Genomic DNA, 23787 nt, shown 5'->3' on the forward strand with positions numbered 1-23787 from the left:
TAATATAGTCATATTATCAATATTTACTTTATAGCTTATGGGTTTGAATATTTTAGTTCAGGTCATGAAAAATGTTAGTTCTATTTTCTTCTAAAACTCCTTAGATTCCACATACTGATTTTTAACTCACCCGAATATTTCTTGTATAATGTGTGAAATAGGGCCCTATATTTGTTTTATTTCAAGTAATAGTGGTCCATGCACCTTATTTGTGGAATTTGTGGAAGCCTTATTTTACCCATTATTTGAAATATCAACTTAATCATACATATATTAATCAGATATATATGTTTGTCTCTAGAATGTTCATTATATTTCATTGATCTACTTGATTATTTCTGTGCTGGTGTCATGTTGGTTTAATTGCTGAGACTTTATAATGGTTTTAAATTTTTTTAAATATTTTAAAATTAACTTTGACATTTAAAAAAATAAATAAAATCAATCTACATTTAAGAAAGAAAGAATGAGAGAGAGAGAGATGGAATTCCTACTTCATGCGACAAAATGGATGGAAGTGGAGAATATTAAGCTAAGTGAAATAAGCCAGCTGATGAAAGACAATTATCATATGATCTCACCTATAACTGGACTCTATTCAACAAAATAAACTAATGAACAAAATAAACCACAGGAACGGAAACATGGAGCAGACTGAAAATGACCAGAGGAGAGGGGGAAAGAGGACAATGGTGGAAAGAAGGGGAAGGGACTAGACAAAGAACATGCATGAATGACCCATGGACATGGACAACAGAGTGGGAATTGACTTTGGGAGTGAGGGGTGGGGGTGGGATGGGTGGAGGGGGGTAAAGGAGGAAAAATTGAGAAAACTGTAATAGAATAAACATGATTTATAAATTAAAAAAATAAAAGCAAAAAAATAATAAAAAGAAAACATAGCTATATGAATTTCCAAATAATGACAATTAAAAAAAAATACTGATTTAGTAGCAACACGTATAAAAGTAAATGCATATTCCAAAAAGGAAAAGTAAACTAATTACCAAAAACCATGTGCTAGGGACCACATGAAGGCACACAGCTGCTCGCTAAATCACATGTTTATGATAAAGAATAAAAGGGGATCGGATTAGTGAACAAAGCGTAAGTGACTTTTCCAAGAGCATCAACAATGTTAGAACATTTTTCCTGGTGTCTGAACACTGCAATTAAAATAAGTAGAGTCTGGTGCCTCTAAACAGACCATATGTCCTCAGTGCCCTTCAAATGAATCTTCAAATTCTTAATTTCTAGTGTCAGAAGTTAATGACTTTTAGCAAGCAAAAAACAAAGGATTAAAACATTTCTCCCGTGATACTGGGTTGAGTGTTACTAAGAATTTTCTGTAGTATATTAAATCATGAAATGCTGAAAAAAGAAAACTATGCAATTTCAAATTTAAGGTTCAAGGAGAAGATAGCGTTTCTGTGGAGTTAGGAAAGTTAGTACTTCTTATTTGAAATCAGAATGCATTATCATATTTTCCACTCGAGTCAGCCTCAGGACCCTTTGAAAGAGCCAGATCTGGATGCAGGCCCTTATTGCCTGTGAATGTTATTTTTAATCTAAAGTCTTTAGTAAATGCCTCCGTCTTCCTCAAGGAATCTTTCCTGAAAGGGTCTTATTTGAACCTAAGGCTTAACTTGTACTGATGTACAATCACAAGGAGACTGTTGCACTAAAATGTTTTATTTCTAGTCGCCCAAATCCAGGTATGTACAGAGAGGCTTGGTCTCCATCCACCCCCAAGGCCTTGTTCCTGTAATTCAGTACCTTACGGATATTTGAGAGAATAAGTTGACCAAACAGAACTATACACTTGAAACATATAATTTTATTAACCAATGTCACCGCAATAAATTTAATACTTTTTTTAAAAAAAAGAACACAAAGCTTTCATCGACTTTTAGTCAAAGATCAGTGGGAAAAAGTTTACATGACTCTGACCAGAAAATACTTGCTGTAATTAGAAAGGATTACCAAGGGCTGGGGCAGGGGGGTGGGAGAGGGGGTAGACACCCTCTCCAAAAGGCCAAAATTTAGCTCAGAGATAAAGCTTATAGCACGGCCATAATTTGGGAGGGGAAATAAAACACACACAGTATTTTCCATTTATTTCCCCAGCACCATTGAACCATCCCAAACCTGCAGCAAAAACTCATCCTTTCCAACATAATTTACTTCCAATGCTAACTGCTAGCTGTAACAGAGTTTGGTATATTATCACTAAATACTTTCTCTTTTCCTAGGTACAAATCTATACACTGTTTTGTAGACTTATTTGGATTTTGGGGGTTTTTTTAACCCTTGCCCATAGAGAGTTAAGACCAGTATGTCTTTCTCATGCCTTCTTTTATCTTTGACTGAAGATGGAGGAAACCAAGCAAACTCCTACCCACATATGAGGGCTGTAGAGCTGGTATGGAAGAACTGAGGTCCCTGGGTGACCACACAAAGCAGTCTCTGTCCCTCTGATATAACAAGAGCAGAAAATATACTCTTATTTTAAGCTTCCTTAGGTCTGTTACAGTATTTAACATACTCCAATTAAACTACACCTCTGCTAAGGTAATATCACAGTCAAGTATATAATCTTACTCTTTGGATTTCATATATATATATATGAAAAAATATATATATATTTTCTTTTTTTTAATGTGGAAAGGATTTACCATGGCCAAGCCAGTAGGAACTCTAGAAAGTATTTCTCAGCTGAAGTTGTTCTTTGCATCTTCCACATTCATGACTCATCCAGTGACCATTCTAAAATCGTTTCCTTTTTCACTATTACAATTCACTTGCAAGAATGGAAAAGTCATGCAAACTCGATCACTGACTCTGCATGATGTTGCAGAAGTGAAGGGAACCAGGTTTGCTAAAGTAGTTTGTGAAAGAAATGTAGCCAGAGATACGAGGTCCGAAAAAAAAAAAAAAAATGGAAAAGTCAATAGGATAATTACCTTGGAGTCCCACAGAAAGTTTAGCTTTATGAAACAGAGGTGAGATTACCTTATACTGAGCTATAATACTATGATTTCAGAATCTCAGAAGTGTTAAATCATGTTAGGTCACAAACTTTGACCTTTCTGGAAATTTTCATTGCTGTACAAGATAATGAACTATTCTACAAATCAGAGATATCTGGGAAAAGAAGGAAATTCAGGTAGCTGAGTGGAATTAGCCTTATCTTGTAGATATTGCATGGTTTCCCACATTTACTCTTTATAAGCATTGTGTTACAATTCCTTGGGGACAAAAACACAGGGAACACATTAGAAACTCAAATTCCACTGTTTGACACATCGGAATTTTCCACCATTGTTTTCAGCTGGAACAGCATAAAATAATAAACGTAGATGTTCTAAGTGTGGCCTTTGGAACTGTCTTTGTTGATGCTATCAGGAGTGCACATATTAAAAGTGAAATGGAAGATGAATAGTTTACAGGGTAAAGAAATATTTTCCATCTTCACAAATGGTTTCAGGGCTCCCTTAAGGCCTTAAAATGAAGTCTACTTGGTGGTCTCAACTCTAACCCCTGGAGAATGTATTCCACATCTCCAACACAGAACACCTGATTCTGCAGAATTTGACACTTCTCTGCAGCCTCCACACAGAAGAAACGGAGGATTTGACATGCATGGAAATTAAATTATCTTTCACCCCTAGAGACATTCTGTCCTCCCAGGTCAGGGTTACATGAAGGTCAAATGAAGGAGCTCAAATTTCAACCAGTTCCATACTAGCTGTGAATCGACAGAAAGCACATCCTTTTGAGTTCCTGATGATCTGCTACATTTTACATGAGCCATCAAAAATAAGAATAAAATAAACACATGAAGTAAGTCACCTTAAAGGAAAAATAGTTTTGTATTATCAAACCAGGTGACTATCTTAAAAGCCAGAAGTTGCCTCTAGAGTGTGAGTTTCCTACAAGTTCTCAAGTGTATAAATAAAAGTCTGGGACATTTATAAAAATTAAACCTGTTTTGGCAAAGACTGACCCTAACTACTCAATTAACTTTCATAGAAACTTAGGAGTCATTTACTTTGTTTTGTTGATTAGTAATTCACAACCCTAAGTAACGCTTGAATGGCTTAAATGCAGTCAAAAACAAGGCTTTTAGACCCATCAATAAGGCCTCAATAAAAATGTAGATGCACTTAAAATATGAGATAAAAATCCTTTCAATGAGAATTAATTATTGGTCTTAATGGGTGCCCTTTTAATGCATAATTACATTAGACCTACTTAACTGTTCCATATTTTCAAAAATAATTCTCATTTCTGAAAATTGATCGTTTATCTGTCCACTTCCACTCAATTCTTTTTTAGTTGACATATCCAGCCATCTATTGGCTGAAGCAGGATAAACTTGAGTCAAATCAGGAAAGTTAAAAATATATACAACCCTAGTTCAAAAGAATATTTTCTGCTCATTCAGACACATTGCATTTCCCACTTTTAGGCAAAGTTTGGCACATTTAATGAATTTAGGTAATTACATCTAGAAATAAGAATGGTTTGTTTCAAAGGCCCTGAAGACACCCCGGCTTTGAATGCAGAAGATATGAAAGTCTTCTGAATTCCTAGAAGCCAACTACTCTACTCTTGTTTATTCCTTGTGCTGCCTGATCCACGTCCTAATTATTATGCACCAGAAACAATTCTGAGCAGCAAACCTTCTCTCTTTTCCCACTGGAGTTTACAGCAACATTAATCTGTGGACCCACAACTTCCATTGAAGAGACATATGACTTAATGTGTCTTCACATTAAGGCAGCAGCAGGTCGATATAATTCGACATATGCATCTTCAGAACTCAGGCCACTCCTTCAATAATGGGCACTTAACCCACTTAACCATCAGCAAGTTCTTTGATCAACTGTACTTACATTTTAATCATCATCTGCTAAATCAAACTGTCAAACTTTTACATAAGAATTTCATATCCGGGGTGTGACCAGTAAGAGACCTGGCCAGGCAGCTCTTCTTACTTTCGCAATCTAATGGGGAAAAGAAAAAGACTCCTAAGAAAGAAGAATACAAAGAAATAACAGTGTTTTGCAAACAAATTAACTAGAGCAATGTGAAGACCATGTGATCCAGCTAACCTCTCACCTAAGACTGCCTAGTTGTCTTCTAACAATTTCTCTTTTCATTTGCCAAAAATACTCAGGTCCTTGCCTTCTTGGCTCATCAGCACATCTGCATTAGACCCAAGGGAATTTCTCCCGTTTTGTCCCAAAGAGGTTTTCCTACAACCTGGCATTTTCCAGGAGAAAGTTTTCTTTCCAGGACAAATATTTCCCATAATGTGTTCTTGTCCCCAGCCTAATCTAGCTCACTTTAGGTCTTTACCCTCAGGGATTCTCAGACTTCAGAAGGCTGAACATCCAAATGTGTAAAAGGATGGAGTCGCTCTTTCTGGTTAAAACAGCAAAGCCCTCAGGGAAGTCAGCAAAAATGTCCTGACTAGATAAAAGCAACCACCTCCAAAGCGAGGGGGCAGCAGCTGCAGCAGCCTTGCGAGAGGCTGTCCCCCGAGGGAACTTGGCTGTCTGGGAGCTCCCACCCTCCCTGTCCCTTTGGCATTATGTGAGGACAAAATTAAGCTGGCTTTCTGCCCTCCAGGAAAACTGAGGCTAACTGGCCAAAGCACAAAACCACAGAAAGTTTCTATTACCAAAAGGTAAATCTATATTCCCCAATCAAAAAAGTATGTATTGCTTGCTCATTTCTTTTATTTGAATTCATAAATAATATGTGCTGATTATTAAAAATAGGTATAGATATAAGTATATTCACCTTTCCCATAATCCTCACCAGAGCTAACTCTCACAAACCGTTCTTATGCATTTATAGACATGGATAATAAAAGTAATAGTCAAATTTTATATAGTACTTATTATGTTCAAGATTCATGCCAAACACCTTTATAAATGTTAAATCAATTGTTCCTCACAATGAGTCAATGGAACCTATTATCTACATTTTACAGATAAAACCGAAGCACAGAGAAAAATAAATGATTTGCCCAAGTTACATAGCTAGTAAGTGACCCAGCTGAGATTTGAATTCAAGCACTTTTATTCCAGACCCATGTTTAAACCATGCAATGCTGCCCCAAATAGATAAAATGACAGAAGCTGAGTGCATGTGAAAGCGGAGGCAGAGAGAGCAATGCTGGCTCTCTACATATTTGGCAGAAACAGCAGAGGTTGGTGGGAGTGTAGCTGTGGGTGTCGTGCAGACACGGGCACCGACAGAGTAGCTCAAGATGATTTGTGTTCTTTTCTGCTTTTCTTACGCCAGTAGAATCATTTTCTGTTTATTATTCTGGGCTTTTCTTTTCCTTAGTTCTGATTTATTGAGGTATAATCTATATACGGTGCATTGAGACTGTTTTATGGTATAGTTCTACGAGTTTAGTTTACTGTTCATAGTCACCACCACAGTAAAAATATAAAAAATTTCCATCATCCCCAAAAGTTCCCTTATGCCCCTTTGAAGTCAGCTTTTCCCTACATCTAGGACTTGACAAACACTGATCTGCTTCCTATGACACTTAACAATATATCTTGGAAATTATTCTATGGTTGTAAAATAAAGAGTGCAATAAATTCCAGTGATTTTGCAAAATATAATTTGTATTAGATAAACTGTAACATGCTTTATATGTTTATAAGTTTTCATAGGATATTAGAAATGGGATTATTGAATAGATTTGAACAATTGCCCTTTTATAGTCTTCTATTTCAAAATATATAGCAAATGCCAGACAGAACAGCATGGAACTCACAACTTTTCTCCAGAAAGAGTCTCAGCATTAAAAAGAAGTAAGAGCTGTCAGTTTACCCTTCTTCAACCACTGAAAAGCAAAGGCATAACGAATGAAGACTGGTAAAAAGGAGTGAAAAAAGGAAAGAAACATTATAAACACTGTATACTATCTTGTACATTTTAAAAACTATGTAAATAAGCTTACTACATGTAATAGAGTAAAAATAAAGTTTCTCAGGGCCTGCTCTTCCGTCAAGAAGCCAGGTTTGAAGTAGGAAAAGAACAGCCAGAAGACTAAGGACTTGGAAGGTTTTTGAGGGGGTTGGGGTTCATCTTCTTCATTTCCTGATGCCAAAAAATAGAAAAAGTTTTGAATAGTTTCTTCAGCACAGCACAACCATTATCTGCAAATATCATATTCTCATTTAGCATTTCATAAGCTTCTACAAGTTTCCAAAGGAGAGCAAGTACATTTTATCTTTCAGTTTAATTTTTGGCACACTAGAATGTGCCCAGAGGAACCCATAAATGATATTCATTCACACAGGCAAAAAGAGTAAGCTAAGGTTATTGACTAACATGTTCATAAATTGTAACCCAACCAGCAGCTGCTTTTCATGAAATTGCTTTGCTGTGTATTGAAATGTCAGAAGCAAAATGCCTGCATTTTCTCTGCATGGATTGCATCTAGTAGAGTGTAAGATTACAGAAAATAATGTTATCTTCCTAAAAACTTGGTTACACTAGTTTTTTTTGTATTCAACTAAACTTGCTGGCTTAAGCAAGTATAGTCTGATAACAGACATATCACCTGGACATTCCTGGAAGGGATGACAGAGCTTTAGGCTCATAATCAACTGCAGGATGGTATTCTAAAGGAGCATAATAGGAAACGTACTCTTTTTAAGAGGATCTTTGAGTGTCAAAGACACTGAGTATTGCATTGTCAGGGTGCACTCTAAAGAGAGAATGTGCATAATGTGTCCTCACCAAGGTGACAGAGAGTGCAGCAGAGAGACCCTTGCAGAAGGGGGCTGTTTCACTCCAGCTGTTGGTTCTCCTGTTCTGTTTTTCTGTCCAATCAGCCCACCATAGCACCTAAGAAAGAATAATTCCATTCTTTTACTTCTAAAGTCAAGGATATACTTCTATAACATAACATCTCACCAAACACCAGCAAGTGGTCTAGAAGCTTAGGAGCTCTAGCCCAGGCTGTTTGTTTTTTTTTGTTTTTTAATTGTTGTTCAATTACAGTTGTCCCTATTTCCTCCCCATTACTCTCTCCTGCCCTACCCACCCCCACTTCCCACATTCAATCCTCTCCTATGCTGTTGTCTTTGTCCATGGGTCATTTATGCATGTTCCTTGACTAGCCTTCCCCTTCTTTCCCCTGTTACCTTCTCCACCCTCTCCTCTGGTTACTGTCAGTTTGTTCTTTATTTCCCTGTCCCCGGTTCTATTTTGTTTACTTGTTTGTTTTGTTGAGTAGGTTCCACTTATCAGTGGGATCATTTTGTATTTGTCTTGTATTGCCTAGCTTATATCACTTAACATAATGCTCTCCAGTTCCATCCATGCTGTCACAAAGGGTAGGAGTTCCTTCTTTGTTTCTGCTGTGTCGTATTCCATTGTGTAAATGTACCGTCCACTCATTTACTGATGGACACTTAGGCTGCTTGCAGCACTTGGCTATTGTAAATTGTGCTACTATGAACATCAGGGTGCATAGGTTCTTTTGAATTGGTGTCTCAGGATTCTTAGGGTAAGATCCCAGCAGTGGAATCACCAGGTCAAAACGTAGTTCCAAACTTAGTTTTGAGGAGATTCCATATTGTTTTCCTCAGTGGCTGCACCAGTCTGTATTCCTACAAACAGGGCACTCGGGTTCCCTTTCCTTTAGCCCATATTTTATATCAAAGAATGAGTTGCAGCTGAATTTAATGCCAGTGTCTCAGTCAGCTTCAGAGAACCCCAGCTTCCAACCACTGAACATTGACTGTTCACACAAATAAGAGAAGTTTTGTGAATTTCACTCCACCTGATTCACTTCAACAACACTAGCCTTAAAGGCTGGTGTAGTAAATATATTAAGGAACATAAACTGAGTATCCCTGCTAAATTTTTTATAAGTTTCATCATTTGATTCTTAGTTACAAGAAGATGGGTTAGAAATCAGATTATCTGAAAAAAAGAAGACAGCATTTCTCAATTTGGGCAGCAAATTCAACTTAAGAAATGATTTAAGAATGTTGATTTTGAGACTGAAGTAGGAATGAGATTTCAATATATTGACTAAATATAATAGGTGCTAAAAAAACATAGCTGTCTATTGCTTTAATTTGATGTTATATTGTGTTGTTTGCCATTCATTGTACAAAGACAAATAATATTACTATTTGCCTAGCACTCCATTTTAAACACTCTGCACAATTAACCCTCATAATGGCCATACCAGGTAAGTAGTTATGTTCTTGCTTTATAAGATAAAATTGACTTCAAAGTGGTTCAGAGATCTGCCCAAGAACCAGCAGTTTTTGAGTGAGAGAACTGGAACTATTACTAGAACCCAGGTCTTTCATGTTTTAGTCCAGTGGCATTCTCTTATGCCATAGCTGCCTGCTAAGTCAGTTAGTCCCCACTTGAAAATGTGATAAAAGTTTCAGAGAGTGAATTAAGGAGAAGTTTGGAATTTGTGAGACCCTAATGATTTATAAAACTAGGCATTAAAAATTGTTATCTAAGATTCTGAAGCCACTAATGATTTGATTTATTAATATTGGACTCCCTTTATCTGGCCTTAAATCCCCGGGCTGAGTCAGGCAAAATGTCCCAGGACTTGAAATAGGATCTCTCTCAGTCAGTAGGAACCAAAAGAAGGGGATGAGAAATGAGGCCTTGCCTGTTGTTGGGACGGAAGGTCTTAGGGCTTTTGTTGAGCCCTGGGGATAATGTTGGGCCCTGGTCCCTGATATGAAAATCATTCAATAAAAAGAATTGAATTTTTTAGAAGAAAATAGCAGACTCTTTATATACTTGTTGGGAATATTTAGATAGACCTATAGTTTAAATTCCCAATTAATTGAATCAAACATGAAGCACAAGGTCAGAAGAAAATTGAATTGGTATCCAAAAGCAAACAAATCAAAAATACCTCGTTGTCAAACCAAATGACATTTTGTAACTCTGATAATTATTTGTTCTTCATTAAATAAAGTATTTTTAGTATTTTGTGCTTGAGCTCTTAAGTAGATTTACATAAATGAAACTTGCTGATTTGAAATAAAACGTTTGTGACAATTAAGATAATGTAGGTAAAGTGGGTTAGGCTAAGAACTTATGCAATTTACTGAAAGAGGATGTATTTTAATCTCTCCAGACTATGAAAATTCTTTTTTAATCATCATTTGGGCTTCCTCCTTCTCAATTTAGTCAATTTGATAAAATAAAATGTCATATTAGCATGTTAATGACTCTCAAGATTTATCTTGTATAACTTTAGCAAACAGGAAAAATCATACTTCTTAATTTTTGTCTATGATATCTGATGGGACATGCCTATAAAATTTTCAAAAGTATTCTAAAGATAGATCTTTGAAAACAATGAATAGAATATGTGGGAGGAAAAACACTTCTTTTAAAACTTAAAATTAAACATATGTTAACTCCAAGGTTTGCTTTAGAAGTTAGCTTTATAAATGAGTTGAGCATTCTCTTCTTTCTTTCAAAATTGTTGTGTCAATTGTTTAATGCTGCTGTGTGGACTTGATAACATTGCATTTTGGCTTATTTCAGTGCTAGTATAACAATATAATATGTGATAATGCACCAAAAAATGACACTCACATCAAGCTCACAGAGCAGCTCTGATAAAAGTTTATCTTCTCCTCAAGCTCCTACCATAATCACAGCCACCATGTGGCCCTGAGTTTCTTATGTAAACATAATTAACTGCAATCTATACATAGCTCTGTCACTCTCTTCATTCAACTAAATCTAAGTATCCTGGATATTAGATCATTTCTTTCTATCATTTATCCCAAAATCACCTAAAAGAGGTTTATAACTTGAGAGGGCAATTAAACAATTGTTGGTTACATTCAGCCAATTCATTCTGAAGTCTTATACTCGATTTCAATAAAACAAGATCTCAGCCTGAGACAGAGGGCACTCAGCCATCTTCAGAGTCTTTGGCCTATGAAGTATTACATATAATCCCAAATGCTAACATCCTTCCGACACTCCATTTTTTGGACAATTTAGCTTTTTGATGAGAGTAAGTTTGCTTGACAGATGGTCCTGAACAGGAGTTATGTGATCTCTGGCCTTTGTGTGATAAAAACATTTTTTGAAAAAACAGTGCCTTACATAATCCATCGAGAAACAATATTTCAATTTATCTGTTGTGAATTCAGTCTTCCCGCACCAACATAAATGTGCTTCAGAAAATGTTAGTCGCAATTCAGTTGAAATTCTGCATTTGGCAATCCACCCCCCATTGCCAGCTGGAACAAGACCTCCTGTTAGTTAACAGCACACGTATAAAAATCCAAGCCCAGAACAAGCTATCTGTTGAACACGGACTGTGTGTGTGAACACAGCAGATGTGAAAATGCTGCTACGGCCAGGTCCACACTGCAGGAAGGGAAGGGTTCGCGGGGCTCACTGGGGCAGGACTGTGCCAGAGGCCCTGGGTTATCTCTACACCGCCCATTAATGCTAAATGTGTCAGAGGAGGAGTTTTGTTTTTATTCATGTTTCTCTTAAGTAGCCACGTCACTTACCAAGAAGTGATTTCCTCAGGATGTTTGTGTAGGTGAGGACCAGCAGGAGAAAGATCTTGGGGAGTTAGGAAGTAGAAAATTACCTATTGCCACTTGACTTGCTTTTGGCATAGCAAAGATTTCATTTCTGGTTTTGGCTACGGTTTCACAAGCTCAAACAAGGCAAAGTGAGGTTGTGCAAGATACTTGATTACTTAAAATACAGATTCTTAAATCACTCGTTCCCTCTGTTTCAAATAGCATACAGTGAACAATCTGTTTGCAATAATAATAGGCATAAAAATTCCCTGCTTCCCCCTAGCTAAATGGATGCTGATACTAGGATTGCTGTGTTTACTTTGCACCTGAATTCCACTGTGGTGAGTATTTGGGAGATTAATATTCCAAGAGAAGATTCCAAATGGCATTCTGGCAGATGACGAAGAACACAAATGTAGTTGATTTTTATATTAATTTATAGGCAGCCATGTCCCAAGTCTCTTGAGTATCCTAGCAGAATTAGGAAGTAGAAAAATAACTACAAACACATCCAAGAGAAACATCCACATGAAACCAAGCTCAGGAGCTCAAAATAAATAGTGCTATAATGAATACCACAAACTGCAAAGGGAAAGCAAAGCTTTGAATTACTCCAAGTAATTTGAGGATGAAGATGTGATTAACCAATTAACAGATGTAAAGTATTTCGGAGGTATAAAGCTTTCTATTAATGAGAGTTTTATGAGTTTGTAATAATTATTTCCACAAAGATGTCCTTCCCAGCCAGCCCTTTCCTGACTGCAGCCAGCAACGACAATTCTAGGTCTACAAGCTGCTTCCAGCAACTGAGGCAGGACCAAGGGCAGAGTGTCCATTGTTTGATTTATTTCAATTATCTTTCAAAGTAAATTGACAAAGGTCAATAGTGCCTGCAAAGGAAGCGGAATCATTTCATCCTTAACACAAAGAAATCACTATCTTAAATGAGGAACTAGAAGGGTAGAAGTCAGATTAAATGAAGATTTTAAAAAGACTCTTTAACAAATTTATTAAGAAGTTCATTACACAACTAACGATATTATTATCAACTTACCCAAGAGCAATGAATGGGGGGGAGGGTACTTTTTTTAGGACTAGTGCAGTGGTATAAATCCTCTTAATTTCAGAATATGTCCACGTGGAATCTTTGATTCAAAACCGATTCATGGTGTTGATTAAAGCCTGGATGTAACCGATTCTCCTTTACATGAAGTCAAAGAAAACAAGGAAACTTTAGCATGTGAATTGAGTAATAATTTTTATGTGTGTTTACATATGAATATAATTGATTTTGTCTTCTCATGTTTCTGACCTCTGATACTAGGACAGTATAGAATTCGGAAATCAGAAAAATGGATTCCAAGAAGTTGGCATACCTTCTGTATCATACTAAAGAGATCAATGGAATGATGCCAAGATTACATCCACAGCTGACCTATTGAGACCTTTGTCCAGGAATAACTGTCAAAGCACTACCACCCACTGAAAACCCAATAGCAGCAATTTTAACAAGTTTTGTTTTTTCTGAATGACTGAAACTTGAATGTGAAAATGAGAGGTAAATAAAACTAAAAACATAGAATCAACAAATCTGTTCAATATTTCCATTGAATAGATTGGGCTGTGTGTCAACATTGAAGGGACTGAGCAGAAAGGAAAAAAGACTCATGGACACGGACAACAGTGTGGTGATTGCTTGGGGGAGGGAGTATAAGGAGACTAAATGGTAATGGAAAAAATATAATAAAGATTTAAAAAAGAAAAATATTGTCAGGCTTTTATTATATTTAAATTTAAATTCAACTTTAACTATATTGTAAGAGTGTTTAAGTAAATTACATAGTCCAATATAGTAGTTCTCAAATTTTTATTTAAGCAGAAGAGTGATGTGCATGTATATGTGCTTTTTAATTAAATCTCAAACAAATGGCAAAATTTTATTTCTAAAGCAGATAAAAATAAACTGGCTATACCAGGGGCCTGTGTTTCCTTGTTTGACCTTTCTTCCAGGCAATCTTAGCTTTTATAAGGCAAGCAGGGAAAAAGGTTCACAGAGATATTCTCATAAACCTTGCTCATTTCTCTATTATAACATTCATCATATTTTACTTTGTCTCTTACTGAATGTGCACCATCCCACAAGACTGCACCTTAAAAGTAATGACAAAATCTTAACAAATTTGTGTCCTTGACACTCGCACAGTGCTTAGGACATAGTAGGTACTCAAGAAATACTATTGGAATAAATGATATTTTATCTGCTTATAAAAGATTTTGTGAAAAAGATAGTATTTAATTATAAAATTTTTATCTGAGACATATCAGAGTATATTTTAATTTTTTTATATAGGAAAGCAAAACCAGCTAACTTATTATTAAATATTAGTAGAATAAATGTGGGGTTTTTTCAATAAAATAAGTTATCCATTGGAATCATTACACCCTAGCTTTTCCATCAATGTGTACTGCACAATTTTTTATGGCTGTGGAAAATTAGAAATCAACCATTTGTCAAAAAATTGGATGACAGTCAATTATGGAAATAATTATGCACATACCTGATGGAAATATTATACATATTATTTAGAGTTAGGATTTTGAAGACCATTTAGATATGGTTAGAATAGTTAAGATGTTTTTAATTTTTTAAGGAAATTATGTGTTGTCATACAATATTTCTGTGACTTGGATATATCATAATTTTTCTGATTGTTGGCTTACTTATAAAATGAAAAGCACAGTTTCTTTCCTAGCAGTATAAATTTACTTACAGATTTAAATGATTTTATTCTGACAATCTATAAATTCAGTTAGTTAAGATATTTTAACTCCTGACTTATAAGAACACTTATTTCTCCTTAGTGGAGATTAAATAACATTTTGTGTTTATTCAGAGAGTTGAAAGAGAAGGGAAAAAACAAATTTATTTCTTTTAAAAAAATTTTTTCATTTACTTTTTTCCATTACCATTTAGTCCCTTTTATTCCTTCCTCTCCCTTACAATCACCACACTGTTGTTCATGTCCGTGAGTCCTTTTTCCTTCTTGCTCAATCCCTCAACGTTTTAGCTGTCATCTTGCTCTCCATCTGTGAATCTGTCTCTATTTTGCTTATTAGTTCAGTTTGTTCATTAGATTCTACATATGAGTAAAATCATATGGTATTTGTCTTTCTCTGATTGGCTTATTTCACATAGCATAATGTTCTTCAGGTCCATCCATATTACTATAGAACAATATAAAAAACAAACTCTCTAAAATTAAAAAGAAGAAAAGATTTTTCATACATACTACTTAAAGTTCTTTAAATTATTAAAATATATTGTGTAGAAAAACTATGCCTATTTAATTATACATGGGCCTAATTTAAAACTTCCTGAAAATTATAAAATATTAAATGACCCTACTTGTTGCAAAGGGTAATTTTTTTCTTTTTTATGGCTGAGTAGTATTCCATTCTGTAAATGTCCCATAGTGCTTTATCCACTTATCCACTGATGAACATTTAGGCTGCTTCCATATCTTGGTGATTATAAATAATGCTGGAATGAACATAGGGGTGCTTATGTTCTTTCAAATTAGTGTTTTAGGTTCCTTCAAATATATTCCCAGAAGTGGGATAACTGGGTCAAAAGGCAGATCCATTTTTAATTTTTTGAGATATCTCCATACTGTTTTCCACCGTGGCTGCACCAATCTACCTTCTCACCTACAGTGCAAAAAGGTCCCCCTTTCTCCACATCCTCACCAGCACTTGTTTGATGATTTATTGATGATAGTCATTCTGACAGGTGTGAGATGGTATCTCATTGTAGTTTTAATTTGCATTTCTCTGATGATTAGCGACAACATAAACAAAATGAAGGGTAAAAACTACATGGTCATATCAATAGATGCAATAAAAGCATCTGGTAAAATCTAGCACCAATTTATGATAAAAAACTCTCAGTAAAGTGGGGTTAGAGGGACATACCTAAACATAATAAAGGCCATAGATGACATACCCACGCCAGCATCATACTCAATGGGCAAAAACTACAAGTGTTCCCCTTAGGGTGAGGAACAAGACAAGAGTGTCCACTTTCACCTCTCTTATTAAACATAGTACTGGAAGTCCTAGCCACAGCGATCACACAAGAAAAAGAAATAAAAGGTATCCAAATTGGAAAGGAAGAAGTAAAACTGTCTTTATTTGCAGATGACATGAAACTGTACATAGAGAACCCCAAAGATTCCACCAAGAAACTACTAGAACTGATAAACAAATTCAGCAAGGTAGCAGGATACAAAAGTAATATCAGTTGCATTTTTATATGTCGATAATGAACTAACAGAAATGAAAATTAAAATAACAATGCCATTCACAACTCCTTCAAAAAAGACTAAAATACCTAGGAATAAACCTAACCAAATATGTAAAAGACCTGTACCCAGAAAATTATAAGACACTGAAGAAAGAAACTGAAGATGAAATTAACAGTTTTAAACATTCTAATGTCATGAGCATTTTGTTGTGTTTTTACAGCATTTGATTATATCTGATTTGTTTTTCTCATTCTTTAGTATGTGACAAGGAAACAATGCGTAAAGTCACCTCCCCAAGGTGCCTCCAGAAAATGACCCACTCATCTTTTAGAATCTCAGTCTGGTCACTGGCATGAGTACCTCATCTATTTATTGCTGAGTGGCTGAGAAATCTTACTGGCTACATTTTGGACTTGGATGAACATAGGAAAGTGAGAAAGATACCTCTTTTCCATGAAGAATGAATTGAAACCCAAAATGATCTTGACAAAAGGAAATGAGAGCAAAAAATTGGCAGGAAGGCAGTGAAGAGAGAATAGCAAACATGTGACATGAATTCGAGATGAGGAAGAATGGGCTTGCCACAGAAGCTAAGAGGTGCCATTGTGAATTTTTAACAGAACGAGTCAGCAGCATACTTCTATTATTTTAAAAACCAGCAAAATAGAAGAATGCATTAACAAGAACAAATCATGCAAGAACCCTGAAGCAATCGTCCCAGTGGGCATTGGTCAGGCGCTTGAGTACATACCCAGTTTAAGGTCCAGAAACTACAGGAGGATAAGGAAACTTGGAGAGGAATGAAAGAAAAGCAAGAGAAAAGGTTAAAATATTAAAGGGTCTACACGGAAGTGGAATTCATAGAGTAGAGCCTGCAAAAATGTGACTTTTGTAAATATTCACGTAGGTACATGTTTTCCCACAACTTTGTATTCATCTAGGAGGTTTTGCAATTATCTCTTAGGCCCCTTGTAGCCTTTTAATAACAATGAGTTAGAACAGTCTGTTTGACCATGATAGGAAGACAGAAAAATATTAGATGCTAACTGTGTCAGTTTGTTAATTACAAAAACAAGTTGTACAATCATCTGCAGAGTCTACCTGGATATCTCAAACTTAACATTAATTTCCTCTGTCAAATATATTTTATTTGGTGCTATCACTATGCATTCAGTCACTCAAAACTGACAGGAGCCATCTTTGCTTTTCCAGCTTCCTTATCAACTACACTAAATTAATCCTGATGTTCCATTGATTCTACCCACTAGGAGTAATTCTTCTATGCAAAGAATAGCAAGCTACTTAAAATATATGTGATGTTTTCCTTATCAAATATAAATACATGAATCGTAGGTAAACATTGGCCACAGTTACAGTATCATCTGCCAACTAACCTAAGACAACATGTACTCTTTCAACCATTCAGATATAAAAATAAATTATATTTTTCCTAAATTTGCTCATAGATATCCAAAAATGCCTCTACCAATAATTAATTTATAATAAAAACTCATTAGAACTATAGAACAATATAAAAAATAAATTCTCTAAAATTAAAATATTTTTCATACACACCACTTAAAGTCCCTTAAACTATTAAAATATAATTACAAAAACTATGTCTTTTGAATTATATATTGGCCTAATTTAAAAATTAATGAAAATTATAAAATATTAAAAGGATCACCATGTGTGTATGGATATTCTAAATGTATAGCAAATTTGATTCTTTCTAATTCATACTACCAGACAAATTAAATTTACATGTAAATGAGTCTGATACATATATTTACAACTTAAGAGATAATCTATGTTAAGTAGATTCCTAGGAAATATGTGTGGGGTTTTTTCCTGTCTACATATCCCTTTTGATGGTGAGGAAATAAACATTAATGAAGAAATACCTTTGAATTTATTAAATTAAATATTGTTTCTAAATATAGTTTAAATATATGTATATTGCTAGCTATTGTTTAGCCATTTTGGACTTTTGGCTCCTTTAAAATATTTTGTTTATGCTGTTGCACTTGTCCCAAATTTTCCCTCTTTGCCCCCGCCCAGCAGGCGACCCCCACTCCCACGGTCAATCTCACATGGGTATCCACGTCGATAGGTCATGCATCTCTGTTCTTTGACTAATCCCTTCACCATCTTTCAACCAGTCCCCACCTCCCTACTGTCCTGTTACAGCTGTCAATCTGTTTCATGTTTCTATGCCTCTGATTCTATTTTGCTTATTAGTTCATTTTGTTAATTAGATTCCACATATAAATGAGATCATATGGTTTTTGTCTTTCACTGGGTGATTAATTTCACTTAGTGTAATAGTCTCTGGGTCCATCCATACTGCCTCAAAAACATAAGAATTCCTTCTTTTTTTACTGCTGCATAGTATTCTATTGTGTACATGTACCACAGCTTTTTTATTGAGACTGTTATTTTTTGGTTGTTAACTGAGATATCATTTATCTACAGTGAAATGTGCAATCCTAAGTACAGTTCCATGAGTTTTGAGAAATAAACATGCCTATTAACCTACACCTCAACCAAGATTTTTAAAAAATTGAATCACCCCAGACAGTCCCTTCAGTCCTCTACTGATCAATCCCAAGGGCAATCCCTGATCTGATTTCTATCACTACATATTAGCTATGTTTATTTTTTGAGCTTTGTATATACTCTGTTTTTGCCTAGATTTCTTTACTCAGCATAACATTTGTGAGATTCATTCATGTTATTTACCTATTCATTCATTATTGTTTTTCCATTTATTTTATTACTCTGTAACATTCAATTGCATAAATATATTCTTTGTTAATTCATTCTCCTATTGATAGAGGTTTTTAAACAGATTTTATCTATTTATTTTTAGAGAGAGGAGAAGGGAAGGAGAAAGAGGGAGAGAAACATCAATGTGTGGTTGCTCTTCACTCACCTCCTACCAGGGGGACCTGGCATGTGCCCTGACTGGGAATCGAACTGGCAACCATTTGGTTCGCAGGCCAGCACTCAATCCACTGAGCCACACCAGCCAGGGCTTGATAGATATTTTTGTTGTCTCCAGGTCTCTGCTAATAGGATAAAGCTATCTTTTTGTAGACATATGTTTTATTTCTTTTGAGTAAATGCTGAACAGTGGAATTGCTGTACTATAGGCATTGCAGAGTAAATTTTAATTTGTAACTTCCAAGTAGTTACACAAAGTAGTTGTGCCATTTTATACTTTAATCACCAATGGATGAATATCAGCTTCTCTTGTCATTGCCAATATTTCATGTGCTTAATATTTTTTTTAATTTTAGCATTCTGTGATTGTAAAGAATTGTTTCTTTGAAGATTTAATTTTCATTTTCCTGATGAATAATGAGGTTAATTTTTTAATTATCTTTACTTTGTGATGTGTATTTCAGGTTGCCCACCCACTTTCTAATTGAGTGGTCTTATTATCTATCGAGTTACATAAATTCTCTATATTCTCTGATTACAAATATTTTTCAGGTTTATGTATTTTAAATATTTCTGTCAGTCTGCAACTTGTGTACTCATTTTTGTAATGGTAAGTTTTTTTTAGCTTTAATATTGAAGTTCATTTGATCATTGTTTTTCTTTTATGTTCCAAAAAAAGAGATCTTTGCCTATCCCAAACTTACAAATACATTTTCCAATTTCACACTGCAGTTTTATGGTTTTAACTTTACTTTTAGGACTATGATTCATAACAAATTAATTTTTGTGTGTTGTGAAATACTTGTCAATAATGATTTTCCTAGGTGGATATCCGGTTGATTCAGCACCAAAAGCGCTTTCCCAGCTGAATTGCTTCAACAACTTTACTAAAAATCAATTAACTATAAACATGTAGGCTATTTCTGGATTCTATTTTGTTCCATTGATCTATTTACCTTTGCCATAATATCTCAATTATTGTAGTTTTATTTTGTCTTAAAATGAGACAATGCCAGTCTTCCTACTTTATTCTTCTTTTTCAAGATTGTTTTGGCCATTCTATGTTCTTTGTATTTAGACATGAATTTTAGAATCAATTTATCTATTTTACGCATTTAAAAAATCTAGCTTGGATTTTTGTTGTTATAAGAATAAATCTTTGGCTGATTTTGAGAGAATTGACATTTTAACCAATTAATATGACATATATTTCTATATTATTATTTCATTTCTCTCAGGAATGATTTATAGTTCTCATTGGAGAAGTAAGTCTTCCATATATTTTTAAAAATTATTCTATATTTTATATTTAGGATGCTATTGCAAGTAACATGTAAAATTTTAATATTCTAGTTCTTTGTTACCAGTCTACACAAACAAAATTGATTTTCATATATTGACCATGCATTTCAAGAGTCGCTAAATTCATTTTAGCCTGAAGTGCTAAATTGAGCACCACATTAGGTGGCTTAAATACAAGTAAAAACCCACAGTCTTACTTGCATGAAAAACCAGAACACAGAATTCAGCCCCCTCAATTCCAGGCAGCTGTAAAATGAAGAAAGGTAAAACCTGGAATGGGGAGTCTCAATTCGGTGTATAAATTCTGTTTCACATTCTTAAATTATTTGTGCACTGGACAGACAGCAAACAGAGCAGCTTAAAAATGTAGAGATTTCAGCTGCTGGACATTGCAGGGGAGTCTGAGCGTGGAGTTTAACCATCTGTGCAAACTTTCTGTTAAGCAAATATCAGTCAATACACAGGAATATAGAATCTCCAATCTCTACAATGTTCAGGGATCAGGACTGTTGGAGGGCATTGCAGTGCTATGTTGCGGTGAATCTAGATTATGCTGTCTACCTTCAGTTTTGTCCTGGCAAGTGGTTAATCTACCGATGGCTTGCCAAGAACACATAATGACTTGGACATAGGCTTTATTAAGTCAGGTCTAAAGCAGCCCTAGGTAATGAAATTATTTCTGATGTGGTACTTTTTGGGGACCTCAATTAAATGTTGTTGTTTGCAGAAGAGTAAATCTGATTTGCTTTACATGTTCATTCCAGAACTAAAATTCCAAACTGTTTTTGTAAAAGTACATGTAAGTATATTAGTCATCTCTTTAGGTAGAGGCACCAGTTAGTTTCCATTTTACATTTGAACTAAAACCATGCATACTACTTTTTTTGGATTTTCTTTATTTTCACCTAGAATGGATGTCCCATGGAGGTCCTAAAGAGTCTCATAGACAAACCAAATGTCAACATGTTACATCTACCGTAAATCCTTCTTATATAAAAAACTTTTTTCTCTTCTAGATCCTTTATTTTTAGAACTCTAAGGAAATACCAAATAGGCATCCACCTCTGAGTTCTTCAAATAAGAAAGAGTTAAAAATTTTATCATTAACTCCAAATACCTTAGGTCTAAGAAAGATCATCTCATAATTGACCAAAGAGTGTCCAGGTCCTGTTTACGGAGCTTGATGCTAGATAAGCCCCTTTTTGTCTACTCTGTCTGAGATGGGATGGTATTGAGATTGGTGTCCAGTTATTCTAGGACCTTTGAGATAGTAGTTCAAGGAGACACCTCATCCTTATCTCAGAATGAGGGCTGAAAATATATTATTATTTAAAGTTATCTTAAGTAGACAATAAAAAGATTTCATTGAAAATATTTTCTGATAGATCTGTCTCTGATAAAATATAAGTTAACCTATTAATGAGTAGGGGCTGGCAAGGAAAAGGGTATATTCTCTGATCTTTCTCTTTTATTCTCTTTTTTCCCCTTTGCCCACCACCATCCACCCCAACCTCCTCTTCCTTCTGGCCATCACCACACTGTTGTATGCATATACGTTTTTTGGCTAATGGGAAATGAAAGCAATAAGTAAATACCATTTTATGTAAGAAAAACACTTTGTTACACTTGCTTAAAAAGTTAGTATAATTGTTGTGTTATTCAAATTAGAACACCTGGGCTTGTGAACAGGAGCTGTGGTCTAGCTGCCTTGGGCAAGAGGGAGTAAGTACTACTCTTTACCAAGTATCCATTTGACTGTGCTGATGTAACTGAATGCAGTTCTGTCTGCCTGCTGCAACAAAAGCCACATTCTTAAGACAGGTGCTGGTAGGGGGGAAAAAAGTGGTTCATTCAGATGCCAGCAATCTGAGAGTTTCGCACTCTTGTCTCAAAGCCCATCTTAATATCTCAGTTCAGACAGAGGTTTTTATAAGGAGGAAGACAGAAAGCAGAGCTAAGAGTTCAAGGAGAAAGGGTTGAAAAGTTTTCTACGTGCAAATGAGCACAGTCCATTCCAGTAAGGCAAGCGATGGTTGGTGTGCGTCATCCTGGTTTTCGTCATCCTGGTTTTACACTTGGAGCTGGAATGCCTGAAGGTCGCGATCTTTATCTTTTGAAGTTAGTTCCTAGGGTTCTTATACAAGCATGCTGTTTATCTGCAAGTTGCATAATAGTCAGAGTCAGCATATACAGAAACAGTGTCAAAAGAATAGTGAGGTGGGTTACAATCTTTTACACTGTTACACTGACACTTATGGGGTTTTGTTTTTGCCTGTAAGAGAGAGAAGATTTGGCAGCAGGGACTGTGAAGGTATGAGGACAATGAAAGGGAAGAGTTGGCTTTTAATCTTGTACTTTCCTACTAACCCGATGGGCAGGTTTGGAGCCTTCGTAAGAGTGTCAGGAAAAGAAGCTGAAAGAATTATATAAATAAATAAGTGAAAATAATGGGACAAGCAATCGAAGCAGAGCCTGAGGCTTCAGGGAATACATGCAATACAGTGTCTGCCTCCCTGAGCCCGCTGACTTCAGTACTACATCATGCCCAGGTACTACTGACAGAGCCTGGCCGTGGGGCGAGATGGGACAGGGGTAGGCACAGGTGGCACAGATGAGGATGACCTGGGTCCTTAATGAGGACTCTGAAGTCCCAGAAGTCTCCCTAAAGACCTAGGGGAGGCTTTAGAAAGGGCCCATATCCCTGTGGGGGTACAGCTGGCACCCCTGTGACCTCGCTTATACTTACAGTTTGGAGATATCTAGAATTTTAGGTTATATTTACAAGTATAACTTAGAAGGTTACACCTACGTGTGTACAAGTGCTTACATGCATGCCTCTTTTCTTCCTGAAGACACCTTCTCTGATGATCAGTGAATACAGCTAAGGATTAGCTCATCTATTATACTGACCTTAGGTCTTCTTTTATTTTTCACAGCTCAGCAAATTCTCCCACAGGCAGACCTTTACTCAGGGGTACCCACATGTATTAGTCAGAGTTCTGAAGAGAAACAGAACAAATAGGATAGATAGATATAAATATGGATGGAGCTATAGACATAGACTTAGACGTAGATACACATAAAGAAAAAGAGATTTATTATAGGAATTAGATCACATGGTTATGAAAACTGAGAAGTCCCACGGTCTGCCATCTGTAAACTGGAGAAGCAGGGATAAGCCAGGGATGTAATTCAGTCCCAGCCTGAAGTCCCGAGAATCGGGTTTATTATATAAAAGTGATTTTTCAACCAGTGTGCCACAAGAATTTTTAAAACCTGCAATACCTGACCCATCAAGGGCACTGGCCTCTTTCCCCTTAGATTGTCAAATAAAAAAATAACAACAGCCAACACAACAATACTGTCCAGAGTGAATCCAAATTATACCTGCTTTTTTGTCAGATCAACAAGAAATACCTTTTTCAGTGTGCCACAGAAGTTTACTAGTTAATTTATGTGTGCCATGAGATAAAAAAAAAGTTGAAAATCACTGATGTAGAGTCCTGCTCTGAGTTCAAAAACCCAAGAAACAAGAATGCAAATGTCCAAGAGCAGGAGAAAACAATGTCCCAGCTGAAGAAGAAAGAGTAAATTCATCCTTTCTCTGCCCTTTTGTTTCATTCAAACCCTCAGTGGATTGGATAATCCAC

At 35.6% G+C, this 23787-nt stretch overlaps 1 pseudogene; it reads left to right on the forward strand.

Annotated features, from left to right (window-relative positions):
- The first annotated feature begins 2820 nt into the window (after positions 1-2820).
- On the forward strand, positions 2821-2932 carry LOC129085466 (uncharacterized; annotated as a pseudogene).
- Positions 2933-23787: the final 20855 nt, after the last annotated feature.

The sequence above is a fragment of the Pteronotus mesoamericanus genome, unplaced genomic scaffold (assembly GCF_021234165.1).
Source record: "Pteronotus mesoamericanus isolate MK-2021 breed Mesoamerican mustached bat unplaced genomic scaffold, CSHL_Meso_final scaffold_232, whole genome shotgun sequence".
Classification (NCBI taxonomy): Eukaryota; Metazoa; Chordata; class Mammalia; order Chiroptera; family Mormoopidae; genus Pteronotus; species Pteronotus mesoamericanus.